This window comes from Podarcis gaigeae (assembly GCF_964106915.1).
Source record: "Podarcis gaigeae genome assembly, chromosome: 2".
Taxonomy (NCBI): domain Eukaryota; kingdom Metazoa; phylum Chordata; class Lepidosauria; order Squamata; family Lacertidae; genus Podarcis; species Podarcis gaigeae.
In genome coordinates this window covers 84,508,973-84,534,184 of record NC_139679.1, presented here as the reverse complement: position 1 = coordinate 84,534,184, position 25,212 = coordinate 84,508,973, and the positions used below count along the sequence as shown (strand labels likewise).

Sequence of the window (25,212 nt, the reverse complement as noted above, 5' to 3'; positions counted from 1 at the left end):
TGGAACAGTACAAAAGAAGGCTCCGATTTGAAGGGTTTGTAAGCAAGGATTGCAGGCTTACCAGTCAGTGGGTGATGTAGGAGGAGCACCACCACCTGCAGCCCTCTAAGTCCCACAGCACCTTAATTATTCTCTCTCTTTCCTAGCGCAGAGTGCTTGGAAAGAAAGGGAAAGCATTACAGGGCCTGAGGAACCTAGAGTCCTGCAGGTGGCAATAAAGGTAAAGGTAAAGGTACCCCTGCCCGTACGGGCCAGTCTTGACAGACTCTGGGGTTGTGCGCCCATCTCACTCAAGAGGCCAGGGGCCAGCGCTGTCCGGAGACACTTCCGGGTCACGTGGCCAGCGTGACATCGCTGCTCTGGCAAGCCAGAGCCGCACACGGAAACGCTGTTTACCTTCCCGCTGGTAAGCGGTCCCTATTTATCTACTTGCACCTGGGGGTGCTTTCGAACTGCTAGGTTGGCAGGCGCTGGGACCGAGCAGCGGGAGCGCACCCCGCCGCAGGGATTCGAACCGCCGACCTTTCGATCGGCCCGCAGGTGGCAATGCTTCTCCTCTATTGCTGGCAGCCCACAGCAGTGAAAGCAGAGGTATCTCCAAGGCTCCACTACTCTGGATGGGGGTTACAGCAGCAAGAGGCCAGCAATGAAAGAGAAGGACCAACACCTGCACTAGTCTAGGCTCCCTGGTTTGAGTTCTGCCCTCAGCACTCATTCAGGAAAGCCTAAGCAAAGGGACTTCCCTTCCCAATGCTTCTGGGCCTCTCCTAGAGCCAGACTGGATCCAAGAGGGACTGGAGAGAAGGAAGATGATGTGGAAGCAGAGGCTGAAGCTATCTCACCCAGAGAGTCTATTTACCATGTAAAGTAAGTAAGACCCCTCACCCCCAAAATATATATTATATTAAAGAAGAGGCCAATGTCAGCCATATTTAGCTCCAGCATTTGCCTGACCATGCCAATGCTGACACCACACATGGAATTGGCACATGGATTTTCTTCTTCTTCTTCCCCTTTCCTTTTGTATCCCATCTACTACACAGTAAGCCATTTCTGTATTATAATATACAAACTGCCCATGACAATCTGACAGAAAACCATTCTATAAAAACAGTAAATACACAAAATATTTGTGAAGCAGCAGAGCACTGAAACAGTAGACTCACATTGCCCTGTTCCAAATGTGTTAATTTAAGTTTCTATGACATCAGTCAACAAAACTTCTCTCAAGCTTTACCACGGCATAACCATTTTTAACATCTCTCTGTAAACGGCTTGTGTTCCATCATGTTTGAACGCAGCCACCATTGTCCCAGCCCCAAAGAAAACAGCAACTAACTGCCTAAAGGACTACAGACCTATTGCATTAACATCTGTAGTGATGAAATACTTTGAGCGATTGGTCCTTCAACACCTTAGGACATGTTTTCCTTCGGATTTTGATAAACTTCAGTTCGCTTATAGGAGAAATAGGTCAACAGATGATGCCATAGCTACAGCCTTTCACCTTCCAACGAGTCATCTGGAGAGACCGGGGAATTATGTTAGAATGTTGTTTATGGATTATAGCTCGGCTTTTAATACCATCCTTCCGGACATTCTTATCAAAAACCTGATGGAACTAGACCTTTCTTCTACCATCTGTGACTGGATTAAAGACTTTCTGAAGGATCGGACACAAACAGTGAGGATTGGGCCTGTTACATCTACCTCCCTGAAGCTCAGCACTGGCACCCCACAGGGATGTGTGCTGAGTCCCTACCTATACTCGTTGTATACATGTGACTATATTTCACCAGATCCATCCACTGTAATTATTAAGTTTGCAGTTGATACGACCATAATGGGTCTAATTACAGGTGGAGATGAATCAGCATACAGGGGGGAGGTTCAAAAAGTATCTACGTGGTGCCTAGAGAATAACTTGCAACTAACTTGCAACTAGCAAGACAATGAAGATGGTGTTGGACTTTTGGAGGAAGAGAGGGGAACTAGCCCCGTTGTATATCAGGCGGGGGTTGTGTGGAGAGAGTCTCTTCTTTTAAATTCCTGGGAGTTTACCTTAGTGAAGACCTCACTTTTAAAAACAATATAACTCAGGTGGTTAGGAAGGCCCAACAGAGACTCCATTTTCTCAGGGTCTTGCGAAAGAACAATGTTAAACAACAATTGATGACCTCCTTCTAACTGGTCCACAATAGGAAGTGTCCTCTCATATTGTATCACAGTGTGGTACATTGACTTGACAGCCACGGACAGAAAGTCTTTACAGAGGGTGGTGAACACAGCACATGATATCATGGGCTATCCCCTGAGCCCTCTAGATGACATCGCAAGGGATCGTTGCCTTAGGAGAGCGAGAAAAATTCTCAGGAACGATTCACACCTCTTTAATCTTCTACCCTCGGGCAGGAGATATAGAAGTATAATCAGTCATAAAGGTAAAGGTAAAGGTACCCCTGCCCGTACGGGCCAGTCTTGCCAGACTCTGGGGTTGTGCGCCCATCTCACTTAAGAGGCCAGGGGCCAGCGCTGTCCGGAGACACTTCCGGGTCACGTGGCCAGCGTGACATCGCTGCTCTGGCGAGCCAGAGCCGCACACGGAAACGCCGTTTACCTTCCCGCTGGTAAGCGGTCCCTATTCATCTACTTGCACCCGGAGGTGCTTTCAAACTGCTAGGTTGGCAGGCGCTGGGACCGAGCAGCGGGAGCGCACCCCGCCGCAGGGATTCGAACCGCCGACCTTTCGATCAGCAAGTCCTAGGCGCTGAGGCTTTAACCCACAGCGCCACCTGCGTCCATAATCAGTCATACCAACAGGCTAAAAAACAATTTCTATGCGTAAGCTGTTAGGCTGCTGAATGGAAAATAATATAGTGCAACAGACTTTCGGGGTTGGTGTGTTGTGCAACAAGCACACAGAGTGCAATGAGATTGAGTGTTTGGGGGGGGGACTTGGTTAATTTCATTGTACACAGGTTGTACATTGACAATAAAGGTATTCTATTCTATTCTATGCTATTCTATTCACATACATTTTTCCCCAGTTCACAAAGAATTTCTCTTCCGGTTTCCTAGAGCAGCCTTTCCCACCCAGATGCGCTCCAGATTTTGCTGAACAGATTTTGTATGACCATTGGCCATGTTCTCTGGCACTGATGGGAGATGGAAGCCAACCCCACTGGGTTCTCTACCCACAATTTAAATACTACATCACAAGCAGAAACTTGTTGAAGTGTTGCTTTCTCCACCACAGAGATTGCATAAAGCTGCATTCCTTGAATATCTTCCCCAGAGCATAAATAAGGCCCCAAACCTACAAGCACATTGTATATAAAAACGCAATTCACAATATAAATATTCCCAATCACAATTTCAATGAAGCATCTGGAAATTAATTACACAATGCTGCTTACTCAAGTATTATTAATCAGAACTGATTAAGGAAACAGAAATGTCAGACATTTTCTTCAAACAATGTCCCTCTGGACACATTGAAGTTTCTTATTCTGAAATAAAATTCCCTCTAGATTTATGTTAAGGATACTAGGGCAGCTTTTATGAGCTGGAAACACAAAAAAGACTCAGAAAACAATTGGTGCAACCCTTACCACACAAGCCAACAGCTAACCATGCCAGCTCATCTTTTTATCAAAACCATATCTCTGTCTGATGCAAGCAGCATCCAGGAATGCTGAATGTACTATACAGAGGGTGTGACAAGTTGAGACATCCTGATCATTATGAATGGCCAACTAGAGAGTTGCAATAGACAGGAACAAAACAATGCTAACTCTCCCTAGATTGTGGGAATTCCTCTTCAGGAAGTGAGCACTCCAGCTCTGGAGAAGCAACAGAGAAGCAGTTTGAAACTAGTTTGCAGTTTGAATGAGGAGTGGAAACTAGGAGACTGAGAATTAAGGATTGCCTGAAGCATCTTAAAGTGCAGAATCTTCTCTCTTTCTCTCTGGAAATCTGGTACAGGACGAGTAGATCTGCTTGCCTGCATATACTTTATAGGCAACTGCTTGCTTCTACTTTGCCACTGTGTGGATATTACCAAATGGAGCAAAGGCATCTCACTGCTCAGAAATGGGGAATACATAGTAACAGATCAGAGATAGCTAAATGAGGTATAATACATTTCACACCTGAAAGTAGCTTCAACTCAGAATACATTCTGAAGGCACCGTGTACGCACACAGGGGATGAATCTAACATGTAATGGGCAGAACTCAGCTATTGCCTCCCTGATGATTCCTCTGAATGTTTCCTCTTCTCACTTCTTCTACCAAAATTTTCTTCAATCTACAAGCACCAAGGTACATCATTCTACAACTCTGACCAATAACTGCAGAGTATTTTTCATTGCAGTCAGCAGATTCTTGTTCAGTACACCTCCCCCCTTCTCTCTCTCTCTCTCTCAGGATGCATTACATAATCTACACAGCAAATTTCTTCAAGGGATGTTCAGCAAACTGAAGATAAATGGCAGCATCCGGAAATGCTGGGGCAGCAGGCCAGATTAAAATGCTTGCAGTTGCGATAACTGCAGGTAACTGCCTGTCTTGCTCAGAGAGAGTAAAGCAGGGATGTTACAGGAGATGAACAGGATCACGGAAGAAACTTCAGACCCAAAGAAAGTATATTGAGGAGAAGCAGCCATAAAGTTACAGGAAGATCTACATCTGTACTGGGCAAATCTTTTCCACATGTTCATGCACATTTCCAGTTTTACAAATCAGGAGTGGAACACATGTAGGCCACCAGATGCTGCTGAAGTCCAATTCCCAGCAGCCCAGCCAGCATGGCCAATGGTCTATGGGCAATGATAGTAGACGTTCAACATCTGGAGGGTCACAGGTTTCACTTCCCTGTTATAAACCAGCACTGCCTGCATATGAAGCACACCGGATATTAGCAAAGCTTTAAGTTAGGTATACAAGTAGATTTTACCAGCATATAACTAACAAGCATTTTCTGGAACAGAGTAGATCAACAGGAAAAACTTCAAGACAATCTACAGTTCAGAGAAATGTCAACTTTCAAAAGTATTGGAATGAAGACTTGGAAAGCATAGCAAATTGCAGGTATCAGTAAACCAGGGTTTCTCCCCTATTCCCTAATAATTACTTTTACTGACAACATGTTTCCCACCCAACTGCTATCTTCTAATTATGAAGGCCCCAAACCATTCTTCTTACATGATGGGTTCAGTTGAACACCTTCCCCCAAAAAGTATGGCCTTTAAGACGTGGAGTACAGAAGCTCAAGTGATGTACTAAGCTGCACATGGCAATCCCTGGTCCGTGAAAAGGATCTAGGGGTCTTGGTGGACCACAAGCTTAACATGAGTCAACAGTGCGACATAGCAGCAAAAAAAGCTAATGCTATTCTAGGCTGCATCAATAGAAGTGTAGTGTCCAAGGGAACTTCAAGGGAAGTAATAGTACCACACTATTCTGCCTTGGTCAGACCATATCTGGAATATTGTGTCCAATTCTGGGCACCACAATTTAAGAAGGCTGTTGACAAGCTGGAACATGCGCAGAGGAGAGCAACCAAGATAATTAAGGGTCTGGAAACTAAGCCTTACAAGGAGCACTTGAAGGAGCCGGGTATGTTAAGCCTGGAAAAGAGAAGATTGAGAGGAGATATGATAGCTGTCTTCAAATATCTTAAGGGCTGTCACATGGAAGAGGGGACATGCTTGTTTTCTCCTGATCTGGGGGGGGGGGGGATAGGACTCGAACCAATGGCTTCAAGTTACAAGAAAGGAGATTCCGACTAAACATTTGGAAAAACTTTCAGACAGAAAGAGCTGTTTGGCCGTGGAACAGAGTCCCACGAGAGGTGGTGGACTCTCCATCTTTGCAGTTTTTTAAGCAAAGGTTGGATGGCCATCTGTCATGGATGCTTTAGCCGAGATTCTTGCATTGCAAGGGTTTGGACAAGATGACCCTTGTGTACCTTCCAGCTCTAAGATTCTATGACAGGGGTCAGCAACCTTTTTCAGCCATGGGCCGGTCCACCGTCCCTCAGACCATGTGGTGGCCAGGACTATATTTTGAAAAAAATAATGAACGAATTCCTGTGGCCCACAAATAACATTTGAGATGCATTTTAAATAAAAGGACACATTCTACTCATGTAAAAACATGCTGATTCTCGGACTGTGCGTGGGCCGGATTGAGAAGGCGATTGGGTTGCATCCAGCCCCCGAGTCTTAGGTTGCCTACCCCTATTCGATTATATCCTCAGAGAAGCTCCTTCCTACACCTTTTTCAAGCTGTGCAGTATTCTTCTCGAAGTACAGTGATGAGAACTGGTCACATATTCCAAGCACTGTTGCACCACAGATTTGTATAAGGGCATCGTGACATTGGCAGATTTATTTTCAACTATTTTCCTAATGATCTCCAATATAAGAGCTCGCTTTTTTCACAGCAGCCACACATAGGGCCAATGTTTTCCTTGAGCCACCGACCACAACCCAAAGAACTCTTTCCTGGTCAGTTGCTGCCAGCTCAGATCCCATCAGCATATATGCAAAGTTCGGATTTTATTTATTTATTTTGCCCCAGTGTGCATCACTTTACATTTGCTTACACTGACTGACATTTGCCATTTTAACATCCTTTCCTCTGGTTTGGAACAATCCTTTGGGAGCTCCTTAGAACTGTAAGGTTGGAAAGGACCACAAGGGTCATCTAGTCCAATGCCCTGCAATGCAGGAATCTTTTGCCCAATATGAAGCTCAAACCTACAATCCCAGGATTAAGAGCCTCATGCTCTACTGACTGAACCATGAGCCATAATCCTTGCTGTCCCTTTTTCTTTTTTTACCACCTTAAATAATTCGGTGACTTTGCCATTTCATGGCCCTAACCCCATCCTCCGGCATCCACTATCAAATCTAACTGGTGTCCTTCATGCAACCTTACATACCAGTTTACTTATCTTCCTGTTTAGCAAAGATCTGACCGTCCTCCCTAAAACCTTTCTATGAAAGAGATCTGTCCCTGTGCACAGTCCTAGTCCAATTTAGACTCCCTTGGAGATGTGTTCAAAACATTTCCACCAGTTGGCAGGTCTTGATGTGAGACCTGTAGCTGGGCTTTTAAGAACCATTTGATCTGCAGCACATAGCAAGTGCTCACGCTTATCTTGCTGGTTCTCTGCAACTCAAGCCGCTTTTAATGCTTTTAAAGGCGCATAAGGAGGCCACGGCAGGTTTCCTTCTCTCACCAAGTAGCTGGCAATCCTACCCACAGGAGTAAGAGCCAGGGAATAATTGGAAATCCCAATCCTCTAGTAATTGCTTCATCTCCTGGGACCTTTCAAATAGCCACCTACACCCTGCTGAAATTTCTTCATCTACACAAGCCTTAAAAGTTCAGGAGCCCTGTCCTTTTTTCTCACCTGGGTCCCCTACTGCTTAATCTGAAATTTAAGCATGCAACCTTTTAATCTTTTTTCGCAGGAAGCTTCTCACAAGGCATTTGGGGCAGACATTGGCTCTGGAATTCAACTGTTCTCTTCTTATAGCTCAGCGGCAGAGCACCTGCTTTGCATTCAGAAGGTTCCTGGTTCAACCTCAGGCATCTCCAGGTAAGGCCGGCAGAGATCTCCAACCTGAATTCCTGGAGTGCCATCATTAATGCCACTGGGTCTGACTCACAACAAAGTAGCTTCCTATGTTCTTATTATGGGGCTTATTTTGCCATATTTGTTTTTAGCGCTGTAATTTTTACATATTCTAACAACTGATTGTAGAATTGTAGAGTTGGAAGGGACCACAAGGGTCATCTAGTTCAACTCCCTGCAATGCAGGAATCTTTTGCCCAACACAGGGCTCGAACCCACGGCTCTGAGATTGAGAGTCTCATGCTCTACCGACTGAGCTATCCAGGACTGTTGTTTACATTGTGCACAGCACTGGGATCCTTTACAAGGAAGGGTGGTATATAAATGGAATAATTATTAATGATTAAAACTTAAAATATGAATCCTTCAGATGTTAACTCAGCATTTTCAACTTAGGTTTGTATTTCTAGCTACTAACATGTAGATTTGTTGTACAAGAAATTTGTTTTGTTTTGTTTTGCCTTTCTCAGAGAAACTTGAGGCATATAGAAGACTGTGCAACTTCAGATATGGTAGCTCACTGAGTGACCTTGGGCCAATCACAGTCTCTCAGCTCAACCTACCTCAAAAGACTGTTGTGAAGATAAAGTGGGGAAAGGAGAACCATGGGCACCACTTTGAGCTCCTTGTGGGGTGAAGGTGATATAAAATATGTAATAATAATAAATAAAGCACTCCTGGAATTGGATGTTGTCTCCTCTGGCTTCCTGTTGGTGAAATGTACAGTGGTACCTTGGGTTAGTTACGAACTTAATTCGTTCCAGAGGTTCGTTCTTAACCCAAAATTGTTCTTAACCTGAGGCAAACTTTCACTAATGGGGCCTCCCTCTGCTGCCATGCCGCCAGCACGCAATTTCCGTTCTCATCCTGGGGCAAAGTTTGTAACCCGAGGTACTACTTCCAGGTTAGCGGAATTTGTAACCCAAAGTGTTTGTAACCCAAAGCGTTTGTAACCCGAGGTACCACTGTATAAGGAAATCATGTGGATTAATCTCTGGCTCTTTGATTGTTAACAAGTTTCTGACTATAAAAAGCCACCTCATCCTTTGCCAGATAACCCTGGCTTCGTCTACTATGACTGCAAGGGGGTCTTTTCCAGTCCTGCGACATTTTTAGATAAATCAATCCATTTTTCTTTCTTTTCTATTCTTCTTCTTTCTTTTTTTTAGAGTATATTGTTTCAAAAATTAAGTGCATGCTTCTTGGCTCAACACCATCTGATTAATCGTCTCTCTTCCCTTCTGCAAAAATGAAGCTGTACGTCACAGTCCTCTTTGCACAGTGCAGTGAGCAACATATAACCAAACAAATCCTCCCTGACATATTAAGATTTCTCGGCCGCATCCAATATTTCCTCTAGTCTTCTCGGGACTGGCGTGGTCCTCCATTAAAGTCTCAAAGCATCAAGCGGCAAAACCTTCCTGCCCTCCAGTCATGGCTTCAGAATAGAACGTTCTTAAAGTATTAATAAAAAGGGGGGCAGTGCAAGAAAGTACATTATTTTACTGCTTTCGTATTAGAACGCTGGGCTGAAATTGTGGCACTTTCACAGCTAAAAGGCTAGATGGGGGTAGCGAATGTGGCATCCTCCACTATGCCATAAGAATTCCAGACATATCTGTGTTAGGCCTGGCATACATCAAAGTTCACATCTGAGTTTAGGAAGATATAAAGGCCGGCTCTATTGTTAGGCGTAGGCCGCCTCAGGCAGTAGATTCTGGGATGCAGGGGGCAGCAGTGCCAGTCACTCCTTCTAAGCCATTCTCCTGTTAGAGGACAACAACAACAAAATGTGTGTGTCATGTAGTGTGTCCTGTCCCCACCCCCCAAGCTAGACAGATGCCCTCAAGTACATGGAGGGTGCTGTCCCATTATAAATGCTGAAGTAAGAATCAATGGCTAGCCTGTTCAGAGTCTATAGGGAGACACTGCATTGTCCTTTGTTCCATGCAGCAACTGCCTTGCGTTGGCACTGGGAGGTTCCTTCCCCCCTTCAGCTATCATATGTGGCATGGATTCCTGGCTGGCATCACCCAGAGCCATTTGCTCTGCAGGCTTCTTTTGGCAAGATAGCTGCTTTCTACTTGTGGTCTGCTGGCCACAGTGGCAGGACATGAGGGCAACAGTTTCTCTCCCCACTGGTGTTTCCTAGCAATCAGTATTCAGGGGCACGCTGCCTGGTTACTCTCACAATCCCTGGTTACTATCAGCAGTGGCATAATTGGTGTATGCCAAAAATCAGCTTCACTGCCTCTCCGATATTTTGCCACTGGAAGAACCATATTACAGTGGTACCTTGGGTTACTTCGTTTTGGAGGTCCATTCTTAACCTGAAACTGTTCTTAACCTGAGGTACTACTTTGGCTAATGGGGTCTCCTGCTGCCGCCGTGCAATTTCTGTTCTCATCCTGAAGCAAAGTTCTTAACCCAAGGTACTACTTCCAGGTTAGTGGAGTCTGTAACCTGAAGCGTCTGTAACCTGAACCATCTATAAACCAAGGTTACAGCAATAAAAGGTAAAAGTTAAAGGACCCCTGGATGGTTAAGTCCAGTCAAAGGTGACTATGGGGTGCGGCACTAATCTTACTTTCAGGCCGAGGGAGCCAGCATTTGTCCACAGATAGGTTTCCGGGTCATGTGGCTAGCATGACTAAATCGCTTCTGACGCAACAAAACACCGTGACGGAAACCAGAGAGTACAGAAACGTCGTTTACCTTCCTGCCACAGTGCTACCTGTTTATCTACTTGCACTGGTGTGCTTTCAAACTGCTAGGTTGGCAGAAACTGGGACAGAGCAACAGGAACTCACCCTGTCATGGGGATTCGAACCACTGATCTACTGATCGGCAAGCCCAAGAGGCTCAGTGGTTTAGACCACATCGCCGCCCATGTCCCAATTTACCTTTACCTATTACAGCAATACTTCCCACACAGCAATAAAGGATATTGGATATGGCTTCACAGACACAAGCCAGTACAACCTGTGTCTACAGGCCCACCATATTTAGCAATGCATACGTTGTTGCTCATACTTGATGCAAATACCATCCCCCACGCAGTGACTGCTTGCACAGAGTGGGAGACAGCTCAAGTTTTTAAAAATGGGGAGGAGATGGAAGAACATACCCATTTTTACATCCACACTATGAAATTACGGTAGTTTCTTCAGCTTTAAAGCAAGTACAGTGGTACTTCGGGTTAAGAACTAAATTCGTTCTGGAGGGCTGTTCTTAACCTGAAACTGTTCTTAACCTGAAGCACCACTTTAGCTAATGGGGCCGCCTGCTGCTGCTGCACAGCCGGAGCACGATTTCTGTTCTCATCCTGAAGCAAAGTTCTTAACCCGAGGTACTATTTCTGGGTTAGCGGAGTCTGTAACCTGAAGCGTATGTAACCTGAAGCGTATGTAACCCAAGGTACCACTGTATAAGGAAAAAGGATGGGGGGGGTGGAATTCATGCAACCTAAAGAACACTGGCACCGACAGGATGGGAATTTTTGTCTCAGTGCAAATAGTGAGAGAGAGGATTCTTACATGTGATTTATATGAAATAGTTCTCAACCACCCTTCATCACAAAATTTCACAGCAATGTCATGACAATGGCTAGGGGGGATTAAACCTTTCAGGCCTGCCTGCAAGGTCCCAGTCCTTCCCACCACAGTCCCCACCACCACCACAGCTATTTGCATGGGGGGGGGGCGACCCACATTACTGGTTAAATGCAAAAACAAACTTTCATTTATCCCCATCAGATTTCTACATAGCAACCTAGAGGCTCTCCTACCTACAACATAGCAAAATCAAATATTCAGGACTTTATATAGTCTCCATTTTTTCTATACCAGAAATGTACCACATACCAGGTGTTATTGCCCTTTGGTTCAGCTGTCCACAAAACACATGCCAAGTCCTTTGACAGAGCTAGGCACACTTCAGATGCCTTTCGCATACCAAAATGGATGGCAATGCAGGATAAGATGCTGAAAAAAGCCTTTTTTAAAAAAGAAGACGAAGAAACGAACCTACTTTCTACAACCAGTGCACCTTTTACACTGACATTACAGACATGGGGAAAGAAGCGGGTCACCAGGGGTCCTTCATGAGATCAGATCACACACACCTATCTTCCAGTAATCCGGAATAACCGCCGATTATCAGCACCTGATTCTGTCCTCCGAGCACTAAAGCAGATTACAGCTGCCACTCCGAGCATAAACAGACAGCAACGAACCGAGAAACAAAGGAGAGGCGAGCGTGCCTTCGACGGAGTAACGGAGAAGGTGCCCGATATCCAGGGGAACTTACAGAGGGTTTGGGAGCCTTTCAGCCCGATACTAGAAGTCTTGCGAGTCCCACCGTGTCCAACGGGGGCTGGCTCCCTGAGGACGATCCTAACCGACGTGCCAAGCGACCGTGTGAATGCGCCAGAAGCGACACCGCTTCCTGGGCTGACACAGCAAAAACGTCCGCTCGTTGAGGGGACGCAAACCGGCGGATCTCTCGACCCATACATGACGCGTGACCGGTCGGTCGGCGGAGGAGAGGGGGCTGCCTGGCCTAAAGAACGAGCGAGGAGGATAGGCGGGCCTGGGCATTTATTTTAGCCGGGAAAGCATCCTCTCTCCCTCGCCCGCCCGGCTGCCTTCGCTGCACTGGCCAGCATCCAAGCCAGGGATGCCTGTGCAAGCGCGCCCTTGAGCCACACCGGCCTGGCCCTCCGGAGTCCGACCCCCGCTGCCAACATCGTGACACAGCAGGGCCCTCTGCTCGTCGCACGGTCCCCGATGCGCCACCGGCCGGCGCCTGGGGCAAGCCACGCAGGAGGAGCACCGCACGCAAGCGATGCCGCAGCGCCTTCCTCCGGCTGCCCTCGCTCGCCTGCCTTGCATTCCACCGAGTCTGCTCACTCCATCGCAGCAGCGGCAGCGGCAGCGGAGGCTGTCTTCTCTCCCCGCTCCCCCGCCGGCCTGTTAACCTCCCAGCCCCTCTCCCCACCGGCTTGCCCTCCTCCCTCTCCCCTTCCCCGGCCCCCAGCCGCTCTGCGATGCAAACCCCCCACCACCCCCACCTTGCGCTGCACCAGCTCGCTTGCCTCGCTGCACCTGCTTCTTCGGCTGCGCGGCGGGGGGTGGGGGCGGGTTCCAACCCCGGGAATCGGCGCGCGCGCGCGCAGCGCCCCAGCACTACCACCACCTCGGCTCGGCGGCCGGCGCCTTTGGCCACCACCCCCTTTCTTTTCTGTCGATTGAACCTTAAAGGCAAGGGCCGCGCGTGATTCCCCACCCTCCGACAGAAAAGGGGTTGGCTCAACGGAAGGCCCTTCCCCGCCTCCTCGCAACGACAAGGCAGGCCGAGGCCACCCAGGCGGCTTTGCGCTCGACTTCGGAGCCGAGAGAGCTGCTCTTCCGCGCCAGACGATGGACAGAGATGGGGAATAAAGGCGGCAAAGGATCGGCCCGCCGCGTTCTGCACTTACTGGATTCTTGGGATGCGACCCCAAATTAGTGTAGAGTCGCGGAGAGATTCGCCTTTGGCTCAAATGAAGCGGCATTTTCACGCTGGCACCTTTGGGGTGCCTCCACGCCGCCCCATCCCGAGCAGTGCTTTCCCCACACACATCCCTGTGCAAACGATAAAACGGAGCTAAAAATTGTTCATTCCGCACCCAAAGATGCTTTTTCCTTCGGCAAAAAACCCAGCCCCCAAAACGCAGTTGTTATATGGGGTTTATTAGAAGTATTTATGTGCTGTTGTTTTCCTGCCCTGAAAAGTGATACAATATTATAATATAGGCTTGTGCAGTCCTGTTTTTCTAGAAAATGAGGTGCCAGGGCTCACCACTGATGGGATGCTATGATTCTACACATGACTGTGGCCTGATGGGAAGTCTTGCTCCTAAGCTTCGCTTCTGTACATAATGCTGCACAAACCATTCTAATACTAAGACATTCACTCACCACCTTAGAATGTTCAGTGCACATTGAGTTCAGGAAAACATTGTACCTGACCCGTTCTTAATGCATAGTTGACCACATCTACGGATGAATGCTATATCAATCACTAGTAAAAGTTTAATAAGGAGGTTTTCACGCCTGTCCAATTCTGTGTTCCCTTTCCCACTCTTTAATCTATTGGTGATTAATGACTATATGCAACCTTTGCTTTGTACTTGTGTTGACCAATCAGCAATAAGCACATACGTGGCAATGCTGTAATATTCAATAAAAGAGACTCCTCGAGACTTGCTCAAGAGGTGTCTCCCAGATGACGCTCGCTACCTGTCTGCCATTATTTCAATCCAACACACCACGAACTTCTCCCTTGTTCTCCTAGAGTGGCAATGACACCTACCTGAGAAGTGCCGGAGTTGAGGTCCTGTGAGCTCTGCCTAAAAAAAAAAGAAAGCCCTGGGCTTGTGTATTTGTATAATACAGTAAAATATAATACAGACTTCTGTAAGGTGCCATGGGGTGCACTTTGGCACTTTTAGACACTGGGTGCATTGCCACTTTAGATGGCAATGCACATTACTTCACATACATGGTCTCTTCCAGACAACCGTAAGAACAGAAGCAGGGCTGCTGGATGATGCCAACAGCCCATCTAATCCACCTTCCTGTTTTCAGAGCAGCCAACCAGTTGCCTGTGGAAAACCCACAAGCAGGATTCAAGGGCACTCTTCCCTCCTGTGGTTTCCAGAAACTGGTATTCTGAAGCACTGTTACCTCCAACATAGGGCCTGAAGAACATAAGAAGAGTCCTGCTGGGTCAGGACAATGACCTCCCTACTCCAGCATCCTTTCTCACGGTGGCCAACCACACTGGATCCCCACCAACTGGTATTCTGAGGTATACCACCTCCAGTACTAGAGGTAGTACGTAGCCATAATGACTAGTAGCCACTGATAGCCTTATCCACCATGAATTCATATTAACACCTTCAAAAAGTCATCCAGGTTGGTGGTCATCACTACATCTCGTGGAGAACAAATGCCACAATTCTAATTGTGAGCTGGCTGAAATAGTACCTCCTTTTGCTTGCCCTGGATCTTCCAAATTCAGCTCATTGGGTAGCCCTGGGTTCTAATACTACGAGGAAGGGAGAAAAAAGAAAACCCACCTACTTTCTCCATATCATGCATAATTGTACACATCTAAATAATGTCTCCACTACTCCCCTTTACTCTAAACTCAATACTGCAAATATTGTAACCTTCACAAGAAAGTTGCCCCAGCTCCTTGGTTATTTTGATTGTCCTTTTATGTACCTTTTCCAGTTCTACAATATCCTTTTCTGAGTTACAGTGACAAGAATTGTATACAGAGTTCCAAGTCCAGTTGCACTTTAGATATGCATAATAGCATTATTATATTGGCAGTTCTGTTTCCACTCCCATTCCTGCCAGAATTACTTACGTTAACAAAATCTGCCTTGTTCACTGTGACAACCTTGTTGAATATGTAGGTATGAGCTGGTCTCTTAGCTTTTGTCAGGGAACTGCCATCGGAAGAACAGGTGGTAGAAAGGCTCCAGGAGAATAGGAGAGACTCTGCAGCAGAAGAGGGAACCAGTAGGGGGAGAGCAGGAGCTCAAAGGGAAAGGGAGTCGGAGGGGAGGCTCTGGGATACTTCCAGTGAGAACAGTGAGGAGGTAACAAGACCCCCTTTAGGAACCCCCACCCCTCGCCGGAAGCTGTCACGCAGAGAGTCCAGGAGGCGCATGTCCGTCAAACAGCTTTTATGTTGGAGTAAGTTCCGTAGACGCCCACTGTCGGATTCTACCAGCGACTGACGGAGTCATGCTTTGGGGGCTCCGTTAGAGACTCAGGTCGGCTGACCAGCCAAAACCCGGAGGGATCAAGCTTTACGCACAAGCAGCTCATTATCCCATCACAGCAATCCGACAGTCTTTGAAAGCAGCTTGTGCAAGCAGAGGGCATCATGAGCGAACCAGCCGGAACCGGAGGAGCAGGAGCTGGAGCTGGAGCGGGTCCAAGCCTGGAAGAAAGGTACAGGGCGTTGGAGGTCCAGCTCGCGCTGCAAACGGCGAGGCTCGAGGAGAGGAGGGCTCAAGATGCGGATAAGGGAAAAACCACCCCACTTGCCAGAAAGGTGCCTGGATTGGTGCAGAAATTTGGGGGGGATCCCAGGAACTATCAAGCCTTTAGAACAGAGATGCAATATGCTCTCAATCTACTGTTTGATGACTTCCCCGATGAGAACTCTAGAGTGGCGTACGTTATTGGCCATCTAGAGGGAGGGGCGAAGGACTGGGTTCGACCCCTGATGGCAGCCAACAATGAAATCTTAAAGGACACGAGGAAGTTTTTCCTCGCCATGGACCTGATGTTTTCCAGCAAGATTGAGCAGGGAGTGGTGCGCAGGCAGTTAATGGCGTGTAAACAGGGGAGCCGATCTGTACGTGAGTACTGGACTGAGTTCACCATGTTGATACATAGACTGGGGTGGGACCTAGCGAGTGAACCTATTCAAATGCTGTTTGAAGAAGGGCTCTCTCCGGCAGTGAAAGATGAACTTTCCCGGGCGCCTAGGGCGGAGTCTATGGACCAGCTGACTAAATCTGCGCTGTCCATAGGAGCGTGCCAGGAGGCAAGAGCTTTGGAAAAGCGGGAAGGAAAGGGGGAACGTTGGAAGGACTTCCGCATTCCAGAGATTCCGGGGCAGCCTTTCCCGCCAGCAGAGCCGATGGAACTTGGAACAGCGCGCGCGCAGTTTCAAACACCAGTGAAGGGCGGAGGAAGGAGGGAAAGAGTGCCAAGAAATGTTATCTCTGCCAACAGCCAGGTCACTTTGCCAGAGTCTGTCCGCAAAGGAAGGAATGGCAAGGGATGGCGGGAACTGTTGGGGGGAAGGAGGAAGAAGAAATCAAGGAGCAAGTAAAAGCCAACGCCTGGCTGCCAACATCAGGGCACAGCAGCCAGGCCAAGGAGTAGTGAATGTGCCCACGCCGGAACCTCCAAGACCAGCGCTTGTGATAGAGGTGTTGCTGGAACTGTCAAACGGACACCCACTAAAGATAAAAGCGCTATTGGATTCAGGCAGCTCCTGTAATTTCATGAGTAAGGAGTTTGCAGCTGAACACCAGATACAGACTATCCCATTAAGTAAGCCTTTGCAGGTTACCACGATTGATGGGAGGGAACTGTTGGGAGGAGAAGTGAGCCAACAGACTGTGCCAATGATAATGAGGGTGGCAAGACACACAGAACTGATAGCGTTTAACGTAGCCACCTTGGGAGGAGCTCCTATTATTTTGGGGATGAGCTGGCTGGCACTACATGATCCGCTAGTAGGCTGGCATCAGAGGGTGGTTTCCTTTGGATCAGCACATTGTCTAGAACACTGCAAGGAGGGAGAGGCTCAGGCAGGGGCCAGGGCCACTCTAGCAGGGATGGAAGTGATGGACAAGGGGAAGGTGCCACGACAATACGCTGACTTGATTGACGTATTCAGCGAAAAGGAAGCAGATAAACTGCCCCCGCACAGACCCTTTGACTGTCAAATTACCTTACTCCCAGGAGCACAATTGCCAGTGGGCAAGCTGTATGCGATGTCAGACAGTGAGATGCAGGAGTTAAGGGAGTTCATTGACAAGAATCTCAAGCGAGGTTTCATCAGAGAGTCACGAGCGGTGGGGGGCAGCCCAGTGTTCTTTGTGGACAAAAAAAACACGGGTAAACCCAGGCTTGTGTGTGATTTCAGGGCCCTAAATGCAGTGTCAGAACCAGTGACTTTCCCTATGCCTAGAATTGATGACATTCTGACACGGGTGAGAAAAGGGAAAATTTTTACCAAGCTGGACCTTAGGGGGGCATATAACTTGATACGTGTGAGAAAGGGGGATGAGTGGAAGACCACTATGTTCACCCCCTTGGGGGCTTTTGAGTACCTGGTTATGCCTTTCGGATTACAAGGGGGCTCAGCCTGTTTTCAATCATTCATGAATCACGTCCTGGGGCCATTGCTCTACAAGAACTGCGCAGCGTTCTTAGATGACGTCCTGGTGTACTCTGAAAATGAGGAGCAGCATGTGCGAGATGTAAGAGAGGTACTGAGCAAACTGCGAGAAAACCGGCTGTGGGTGAAACTGGAGAAGTGTCAGTTTCATACCAGGGAGGTGGAATTCCTGGGGTACCGGTTGTCTGACAAGGGATTGGCCATGGATCCCAGCAAGGTTCAAGCAGTACTGGAATGGAAAACACCAAAGACCAAGAAGGACGTGCAAAGGTTCCTGGGCTTCGGAAACTTCTATAGGAAGTTCATCAAAAACTTTGCCCATTTAACAGCGCCCATCACGGATTGTCTTAGCAGCAAGAAGAAATTTGTTTGGACGGAAGAAGCGCAGTGGGCGTTCGAACACTTAAAGCAGGCGTTTGCGTCGGAAGAGCAACTTTTGCACGTGGATCTACAACAACCAATGAGAGTGGAGACTGACGCGTCAGACCGAGCAGTGGGGGCCGTGCTTCTCCAGCCGGGAAAAGATACGTCTGAATGGAGACCGTGTGCATTCTTCTCGCGGAAGTTGAACAAATCCGAGAGGAACTACACAGTATACGACCGAGAACTGCTCGCCATTCATGAAGCATTCCGGAAATGGCGGCACTTGCTGATTGGGGCGCAGCACAAGGTTCAAGTCAGAACTGATCACAAAAATCTGGAATACTGGAGAACAGCCCGAGTGCTGAACCAGAGACAAGTGAGATGGGCCCAGGAGTTCTCCAAATTCCACTTTGAAATTCGTTACGTGCCAGGCTCCGAGAACGTAAGGGCGGACGCTCTTTCCAGGAAACCTGAGTACTTAGAGGGGGAGGGAGCGCCTGAGGAAAGGCATGTAATCCCTGAGGACCGCTGGGTGTGTGGGGCGGCTTTGGTGGGGCAGAGGGAATTGATAGCGAGTACTGAGAACGATGAATACGCCCAAGAGAAACTAAGAGAACTCAGGAGGACAGAGGAGAACACAGGGGGGTTTGAAGAAAAGAACGGGGCGTTGTATTACAAAGGGGCACTGTACATACCCGATGGGGAACTGAGGGGCAGAGTACTCAAGCAGTTGCACGACAGCCCCACAGCGGGGCACTTCGGGCAGCACAAGACCATGTGGTTGGTTACCAGGGAGTTTTGGTGGCCCAAGGTGAGGGAGGACGTACGGGAATATGTCAGGGGGTGCGACAGGTGCCAGCGAGCGAAAGGGGAGAGGCTGGCACCGGCGGGGCTATTAAGAACAGGTGGTAGAAAGGCTCCAGGAGAATAGGAGAGACTCTGCAGCAGAAGAGGGAACCAGTAGGGGGAGAGCAGGAGCTCAAAGGGAAAGGGAGTCGGAGGGGAGGCTCTGGGATACTTCCAGTGAGAACAGTGAGGAGGTAACAAGACCCCCTTTAGGAACCCCCACCCCTCGCCGGAAGCTGTCACGCAGAGAGTCCAGGAGGCGCATGTCCGTCAAACAGCTTTTATGTTGGAGTAAGTTCCGTAGACGCCCACTGTCGGATTCTACCAGTGACTGACGGAGTCATGCTTTGGGGGCTCCGTTAGAGACTCAGGTCGGCTGACCAGCCAAAACCCGGAGGGATCAAGCTTTACGCACAAGCAGCTCATTATCCCATCACAGCTTTGAAGCTATTAAACCATGATAGATGTTGAATTCTTTGGCATTTCATAGATAAGTAATCTTGCCATGCAGCAACCAGTTTTGCTGGTTTTACCTTGCACAAAACCTCCAACCAGGTTTTAAATTTGTTTAATGATGCAGAATTGCCTAGGGAGGAGATGGGTTTGTGATGTCACTGATGTTAGCCAATATATACCTTCCTTGCTCAGATTTTCAGGCTACTCCACTATAAAAACATCTACCATCAAGCCCGGCTTTTCAAAATCTCATTTAGAAAGCATGAAAACCACCACCATCAATTTGAAAATGTCTTATCAGTCTTCACTGTATTGGGGCTGTTTGAAGTACCTGAACTAACCTTTGGAATGATTTATTAAAGATAATGCTAACAGCCAATAAAGGAAATCCATGCGTCAAAGTTTAACTGGTCTTTAGAGAACTTTCCATAGTCCTTTGATAAAATAATGTTTAAAGAATGTTTAAAGAAGGATGTATCAAAATGGGATCACTGCACACTAAGTAAAGGTTAGTTGCACTCTGAAAAGCCTGACACTAATAAATAGCTTTTTATAGTGCAGTGAACACTTGTTTTCACAACAAAGGGAACTCCCTGTTCAGGTGCAGGGATGTAATCAAGGAAAAATGGGAGCATGAGGGATATATTTGGCTTATTTGCTAAAGCAACTTCTTCAAAATAGCCTTAACAGATTACAGATTAGCAGTGGGTGAATAATAATAATAATAATAATTTATTATTTATACCCAGCCCATCTGGCTGGGCTTCCCCAGCCACTCTGGGCAGCTTCCAAAAAATTACTTAAAAGTAATTTCACACTACAATAAAAATAATTGAAAACATAGGAAAATAGTTTAAAATAATTGTGCACGCGTGCACACACACAATTTCAAATCCAGTAGAGATACCAACTGGAGTTAAAAAACAACAACAACACCAATGTCTATTTGGAAGGCTTGTGGAAAGCGGAAAGTCCTCAACAGATGCCAAAAGGACAATAGAAAAGGCATCTGTCTGATATGCAAGGGGCAAGGCAACAAGATGACCATGCCCCCTCCTTGGCCTGCAGGCCAGATACTTCCTTGTCTATGTTTCATGTTGATGGCATCCCCAACATGGCCCCAGCTTGGTGGGGTGTGGTCATGTTTCCAAGGGCACTGTGGATGTCATAGAATCATAGATTGGTGGCATTGGAAGGGACACTGAGGGTCATCTGGTTCAACTCCCTGCAATGCAGGAATCTTAACTAAACCATCCAGGATAGATGGCCATCCAACCTCCAAGGAAGGAGAGGCCTTTGCCTTCTGAGGGAGTCTGACTGTTCCACTGTCGAACAGCTCTGTCAGAAAATTCTTCCTGATGCTTAGTCAGAATCTCCTTTCTTGGAACTTGAGTTCATTGGTTCCCTTAGCTCCCGGTTCCTCTCTGCCTTAATGGAGGCAGCCACCATGACAGCGGGAGATCGTTGGCAAAGGAAAAGCAAGGATATATCAGGAAGAACAAGGATATATTTTGAGTTCTTCACTTGTAGTTTTATAAATCATTTAAAGTGTCAACATGAATAGAAATTATTAATATTGCAGTTGTTGTATAGGGGATTATTATCATTACTGGAACGTAATGGAAATTAATAAGATTTTGGAATGCAGAAATAAAGAAAATCAACAAATCATCAAATCTAGCACGCGGGGGGCCACTTTATCTAAATTATATAATTCGGCATTTGAATTATTGGTATTAATAATTGTATTATAAATTGGTATTGTTATAATGAGGCTATTTTTGGATTGTAATTGAAAACTAATTAAAATTATTCTGAATTCATTGATTTCCTCGAGAACCGGGGAAAACAAGCTTGCTCCATCTGGGAAACCCAGACAGATGGGCGGAGTAGAAATAAATTAGTAGTAGTAGTAGTAGTAGTAGTGACAGCCCTTTAGATATTTGAAGACAACTATCATATGTCCTCTCAGTCACTTCTTGTCTAGGCTAAACATATGCAATTCCCTTAACTGTTCATTGGTTTCCAGACTCTTGATCATCTTGGTCGCCCTCCTCTGAACATGTTCCAGCTTGTCAATATCCTTCTTAAATTGTGGTGCCCAAAACTGGACACAGTACTCCAGGTGTAGTCTAACCAAGGCAGAACAGAGTGGTATTATTACTTCCCTTAATCTGGACACTACAGTGGTGCCTCGCAAGACGAAATTAATTCGTTCCGCAAGTTTTTTCTTCTTGCAAGTTTTTCGTCTTGCAAAGCACGGTTTCCCATAGGAATGCATTGAAAATCAATCAATGCGTTCCTATGGAGACCGTCTGGGGACAGAGGGGAAGCGCCGCGCACCTTCCCCTCTGTCCCCGGACCTGTTTTAAAGCAAGGGGCAGCGGGGAGAAGATCGCTTCTCCCCGTTGCCGCCCCTTGGTTCAAAAGGGGTCCGGGGACAGAGGGGAAGACGCGCTGTGCTTCCCCGCTATCCCCAGAGCTTGCGGGGTAAGCTTCGTTTTGCGAAGCAAGCCCATAGGGAAATGCGTCTTGCGAAGCGGCTAAGAAAACGAAAAACTCCTTCGTCTAGCGAGTTTTTCGTCTTCTGAGGCGTTTGTCTTGCGGGGTACCACTGTATACTTCTGTCCATGCAGCCTAGAATAGCATTAGCAAGTAGCTCCAACACACCAACTGCATCTTCAAATCCAGGATCAATGGTCAATGGTGTTGTTGTCCCACTATCCTGCATCCTAGATCTCTTATCTATGTCAGCATTTCCCGGCACTGCTTCAAAAAGAAAATGGCGGGGGGGGGGGGCAGAGGTGAAAGATGGTGGGAAGCAGGAATGATGGGGAAATCCTTCTGCTCCCAGCAATTGTTTGGCCTATTGTACAGGTTATTTATCTACTATCTCTTTTGGAATGTGGTTTGTTTGTTTGTTTGTTTGTTTGTTTGTTTGTTTGTTTGTTTGTTTACTGCCCTGCTTTCAACCTATGTGGACATTTTCTTCATCTGCCAAGGGTCACCATTCACCCAGGAGACAACTGTGGTTGTCAGAAAGCTAGTCCATTCCTGTGTATGCTTCAAGCCTTTGTATCCATAGCTGAACGACTTCTGAAGTGAAACAAACCAACTAACCATGAGCAGAAGTAAGGTGGCCAGGTGAAAAGGGGGATAGGGCTCCTATGTATGGCTACTCCATACAAAAGCAGTTTGTATGGAGTACCACCAGTTTCACAATCTCCCCCAGGCAGCACTATGGTGCCTGGCAAATGTTTTCTTCTAGTTTTAAGTAGGTGTGCAACTTTGTGTAAGAGACAATAATCCATTTGATGAAAGTGATACAGAAATGTTGAAAGGCTTAAGGCTCCTGATTATTTGGTTATCAGGTGTAATTAACTATGGCGTAAGCAACTGTCATCATCATTCTTATGATGAGAGATAATTGTCTCTTTGCGAAAAAGAATTTTGATCCATTTTTCACAAGGAACCTATTATCCAGCTCTTCGTTATACAATGCTCTATATAATCGTAAAAGAGGAATAACTTGTTTGACAGAGAACTGCCTTGTGTGCTGTCATTCCTGACTCTGTCTTAAGGAATATGTTTGTTCGCCTACAAGCTTTAAATTATACAGGAGTAAATTTAAAGTAAAGCTAGTGAAGTGAAGTTCAGGCATTCCCCCACCCCAACTTACCTGTGTCCTACTCACATGGCTCCAGGAAATAAACAAACATATGGAATCATACTAGGAAATGCTGGGGAGTCCTCATGGCTCGTGAGGAGCATCCCCGGAGCCCAAAGAGACTGTCAGTGAGGGTAGAGGAAGCCCCAAATAGACTGGAGGTACACCGGGGCTTTGTTTAGGCTGCTCAGCTTCCCCGTCTTAACAGCTGACACACAGCGTAGAGCAGCAATAGCAGCAGTCACTTTCCCACACGTCCTTCAGCCTCCAACTGGCCCCAAAGTTTCAACTGTAGTTGAAGAGAGAGTTGTGTGGCGAGAGAGAGGGAGAGAGCAGGGGAAACATTTTAGTGAGTGCTGCCCACTTTATTTCACTTACGCACCCAAAGTCCTGGAATGTAACCACATAAGGGGGGGGGGGGGCTGCCTGTATAGTAGCCGAGTACAGTAAATTAAGTAACATGGTCCAAAAATTCAACCATTCAGTTGCATACAAGCAAAACGGTACATGTTTATTCAGAATAAGTTAAGTCCCACTATATTTAATAGGACTTTCTCTCTAGTAAGTGTATTTAGAAGTGCTCCCATAAGAATTCAGTGCTACCTGATGTAAGAATGGGAACCACATTCAAGTCTGTTTCATGCAATCGCTTTTCAACTACAAAGACTACCTTTTCTTGCTATATTCAAATAAGGCAAGAGTTTGTGTGAATGACCCTCCAGAACTCACAGAGCAAATGGTCAGCTATTTCCATATATGGCACCATGTGCATATTCCAATTCAGGAAGCCAGGAAAGGTCTGGACCTTTCTGCTAACAAATAAGTTTGCTAACCTACCATATCACTTCCAGAGGTATGGTATCAGGAACGTGGACTCTCAGAGTGCAGGGGAAGAGTTAGACTCAGAAATTGAATTAAGTGGACGAGGGATCAACTCAGCAGATGAGAGCTGGCTGACAGAGTCGAGAAAGGGCAGTTCGAACCCCCCCCCCCACTTCCCAGGGAAGACTCTGTTAGCTCTAAGAAGAGGAAGAGTTGGAAGGCAGCCAGAGCGTTGCTAGGCAATCAGCAGATAAGCAGCGGTCTGAGTCTGTGTTGAGTGGAAGTGGGGAGGGGGCAGGCCAGCCTCTCAGTCCCCATTCGAGGCGACTGGATAAGAGCAGAGGGCAATGGAAGGGCAAGAGGGAAAAGGCGGGAGTTTGGCGTCCTTCCTGCTGTGGAATGGACGAAGATTCAGACTGGCCAACTATTGTAAATGCAAGCAGGCGAGAAGCTGTGCTCTGGATGTGTCTTTTTTAAAATAAACTTACGTACATAAAACTGCCGGAGAGTCATTCCTTCTTATCAGGACTTGCTTGCCTACCAGAGATCATTACATGTGGCTTGGGCTGGATTTGAAGGCCAAACTCCAGGGGCTCCCAAACCACTACCCAGAAAGTGACAGATAATGAGGTTAAAGGCTAACATTTGCCTTGTTTGCACCATCAGTCAGAGCAACCAGACCCTTGCCCTCTTGGCTAATAAAAACCAACAGAGAGGGAACAGCTGGCTGGGCCAGGGAGGTAATCAATGCCTCCTTACGAGAGGGGGTGGTTCCTGCCTGTTTGAAGAAGGCAGTGGTAAAACCACTCTTTAAGAATACTTCCCTGGATTCAGAAAACCTAACTAACTACTGACCAGTTGCTAATCTCCCTTTCCTGGGCAAAGTTCTGGAGCAAGTGGTTGCAGACCAGATCCAAGTGCTTTTGGAAGAAACTGATTTTCTGGATCCATTTCAATCGGCCTGGTTTTGGTACAGAAACTGCTTTGGTTGCCTTGTATGGTGACCTCTGTTGAGAGAGAGACAAGAGAAACATCCCTGTTAATTCTTCTCGACCTCTCAGCGGCTTTCGATACCATCGACCATGGTATCCTTCTGGAGTGACTCTCCGAACTAGGGATGGGTGGCACCGCTCTGCAGCGGTTCCAGTCCTACTTGGATGGTCGTTCCCAGAGGGTGTTACTTGGGGAATGCTCTTCAGCCCCATGGAACCTTCAATGTGGGGTTCTGCAGGGCTCAATCCTATCCCCCTTGTTGGTTAATTTATATATGAAACTGCTGGGTGGGGTTATCCGGAGATTCAGAGTATGTTGTCAGCAGTATGCTGATGACACTCAGCTCTATTTCTCCTTTACATTTGCAGGTGTGGCGGTAGAAGCGCTGGACCAGTGTCTTGCCTCAGTAATGGCCTGGATGAGAGCCAACAAACTGA

General features: G+C 47.0%; 1 protein-coding gene and 1 long non-coding RNA gene across 8 annotated transcripts in view; one reads left to right on the top strand and one right to left on the bottom strand.

Annotated features, from left to right (window-relative positions):
• LOC310839046 overlaps nt 1-25,212 on the top strand; it is a 202,654-nt gene that overhangs the window by 152,876 nt on the left and 24,566 nt on the right. The window lies entirely within an intron of this gene.
• Nucleotides 1-25,212, bottom strand: part of LOC310839028 (monoacylglycerol lipase ABHD6-like) — a 46,164-nt gene that overhangs the window by 18,612 nt on the left and 2,340 nt on the right. The window contains exon 1 of one of the 7 annotated variants that reach the window (XM_083727192.1): nt 12,753-12,941. The exons of 2 other annotated variants lie outside the window; for them this stretch is intronic. The gene's annotated coding sequence lies outside the window, so the exon portion shown is untranslated. Of the gene's footprint in view, nt 1-1,358; nt 1,726-11,955; nt 12,241-12,718; nt 12,942-25,212 lie in introns of those variants that run through there. 4 more of the 7 variants (XM_083727190.1, XM_083727193.1, XM_083727195.1 and 1 more) reach the window with 4 other exon arrangements.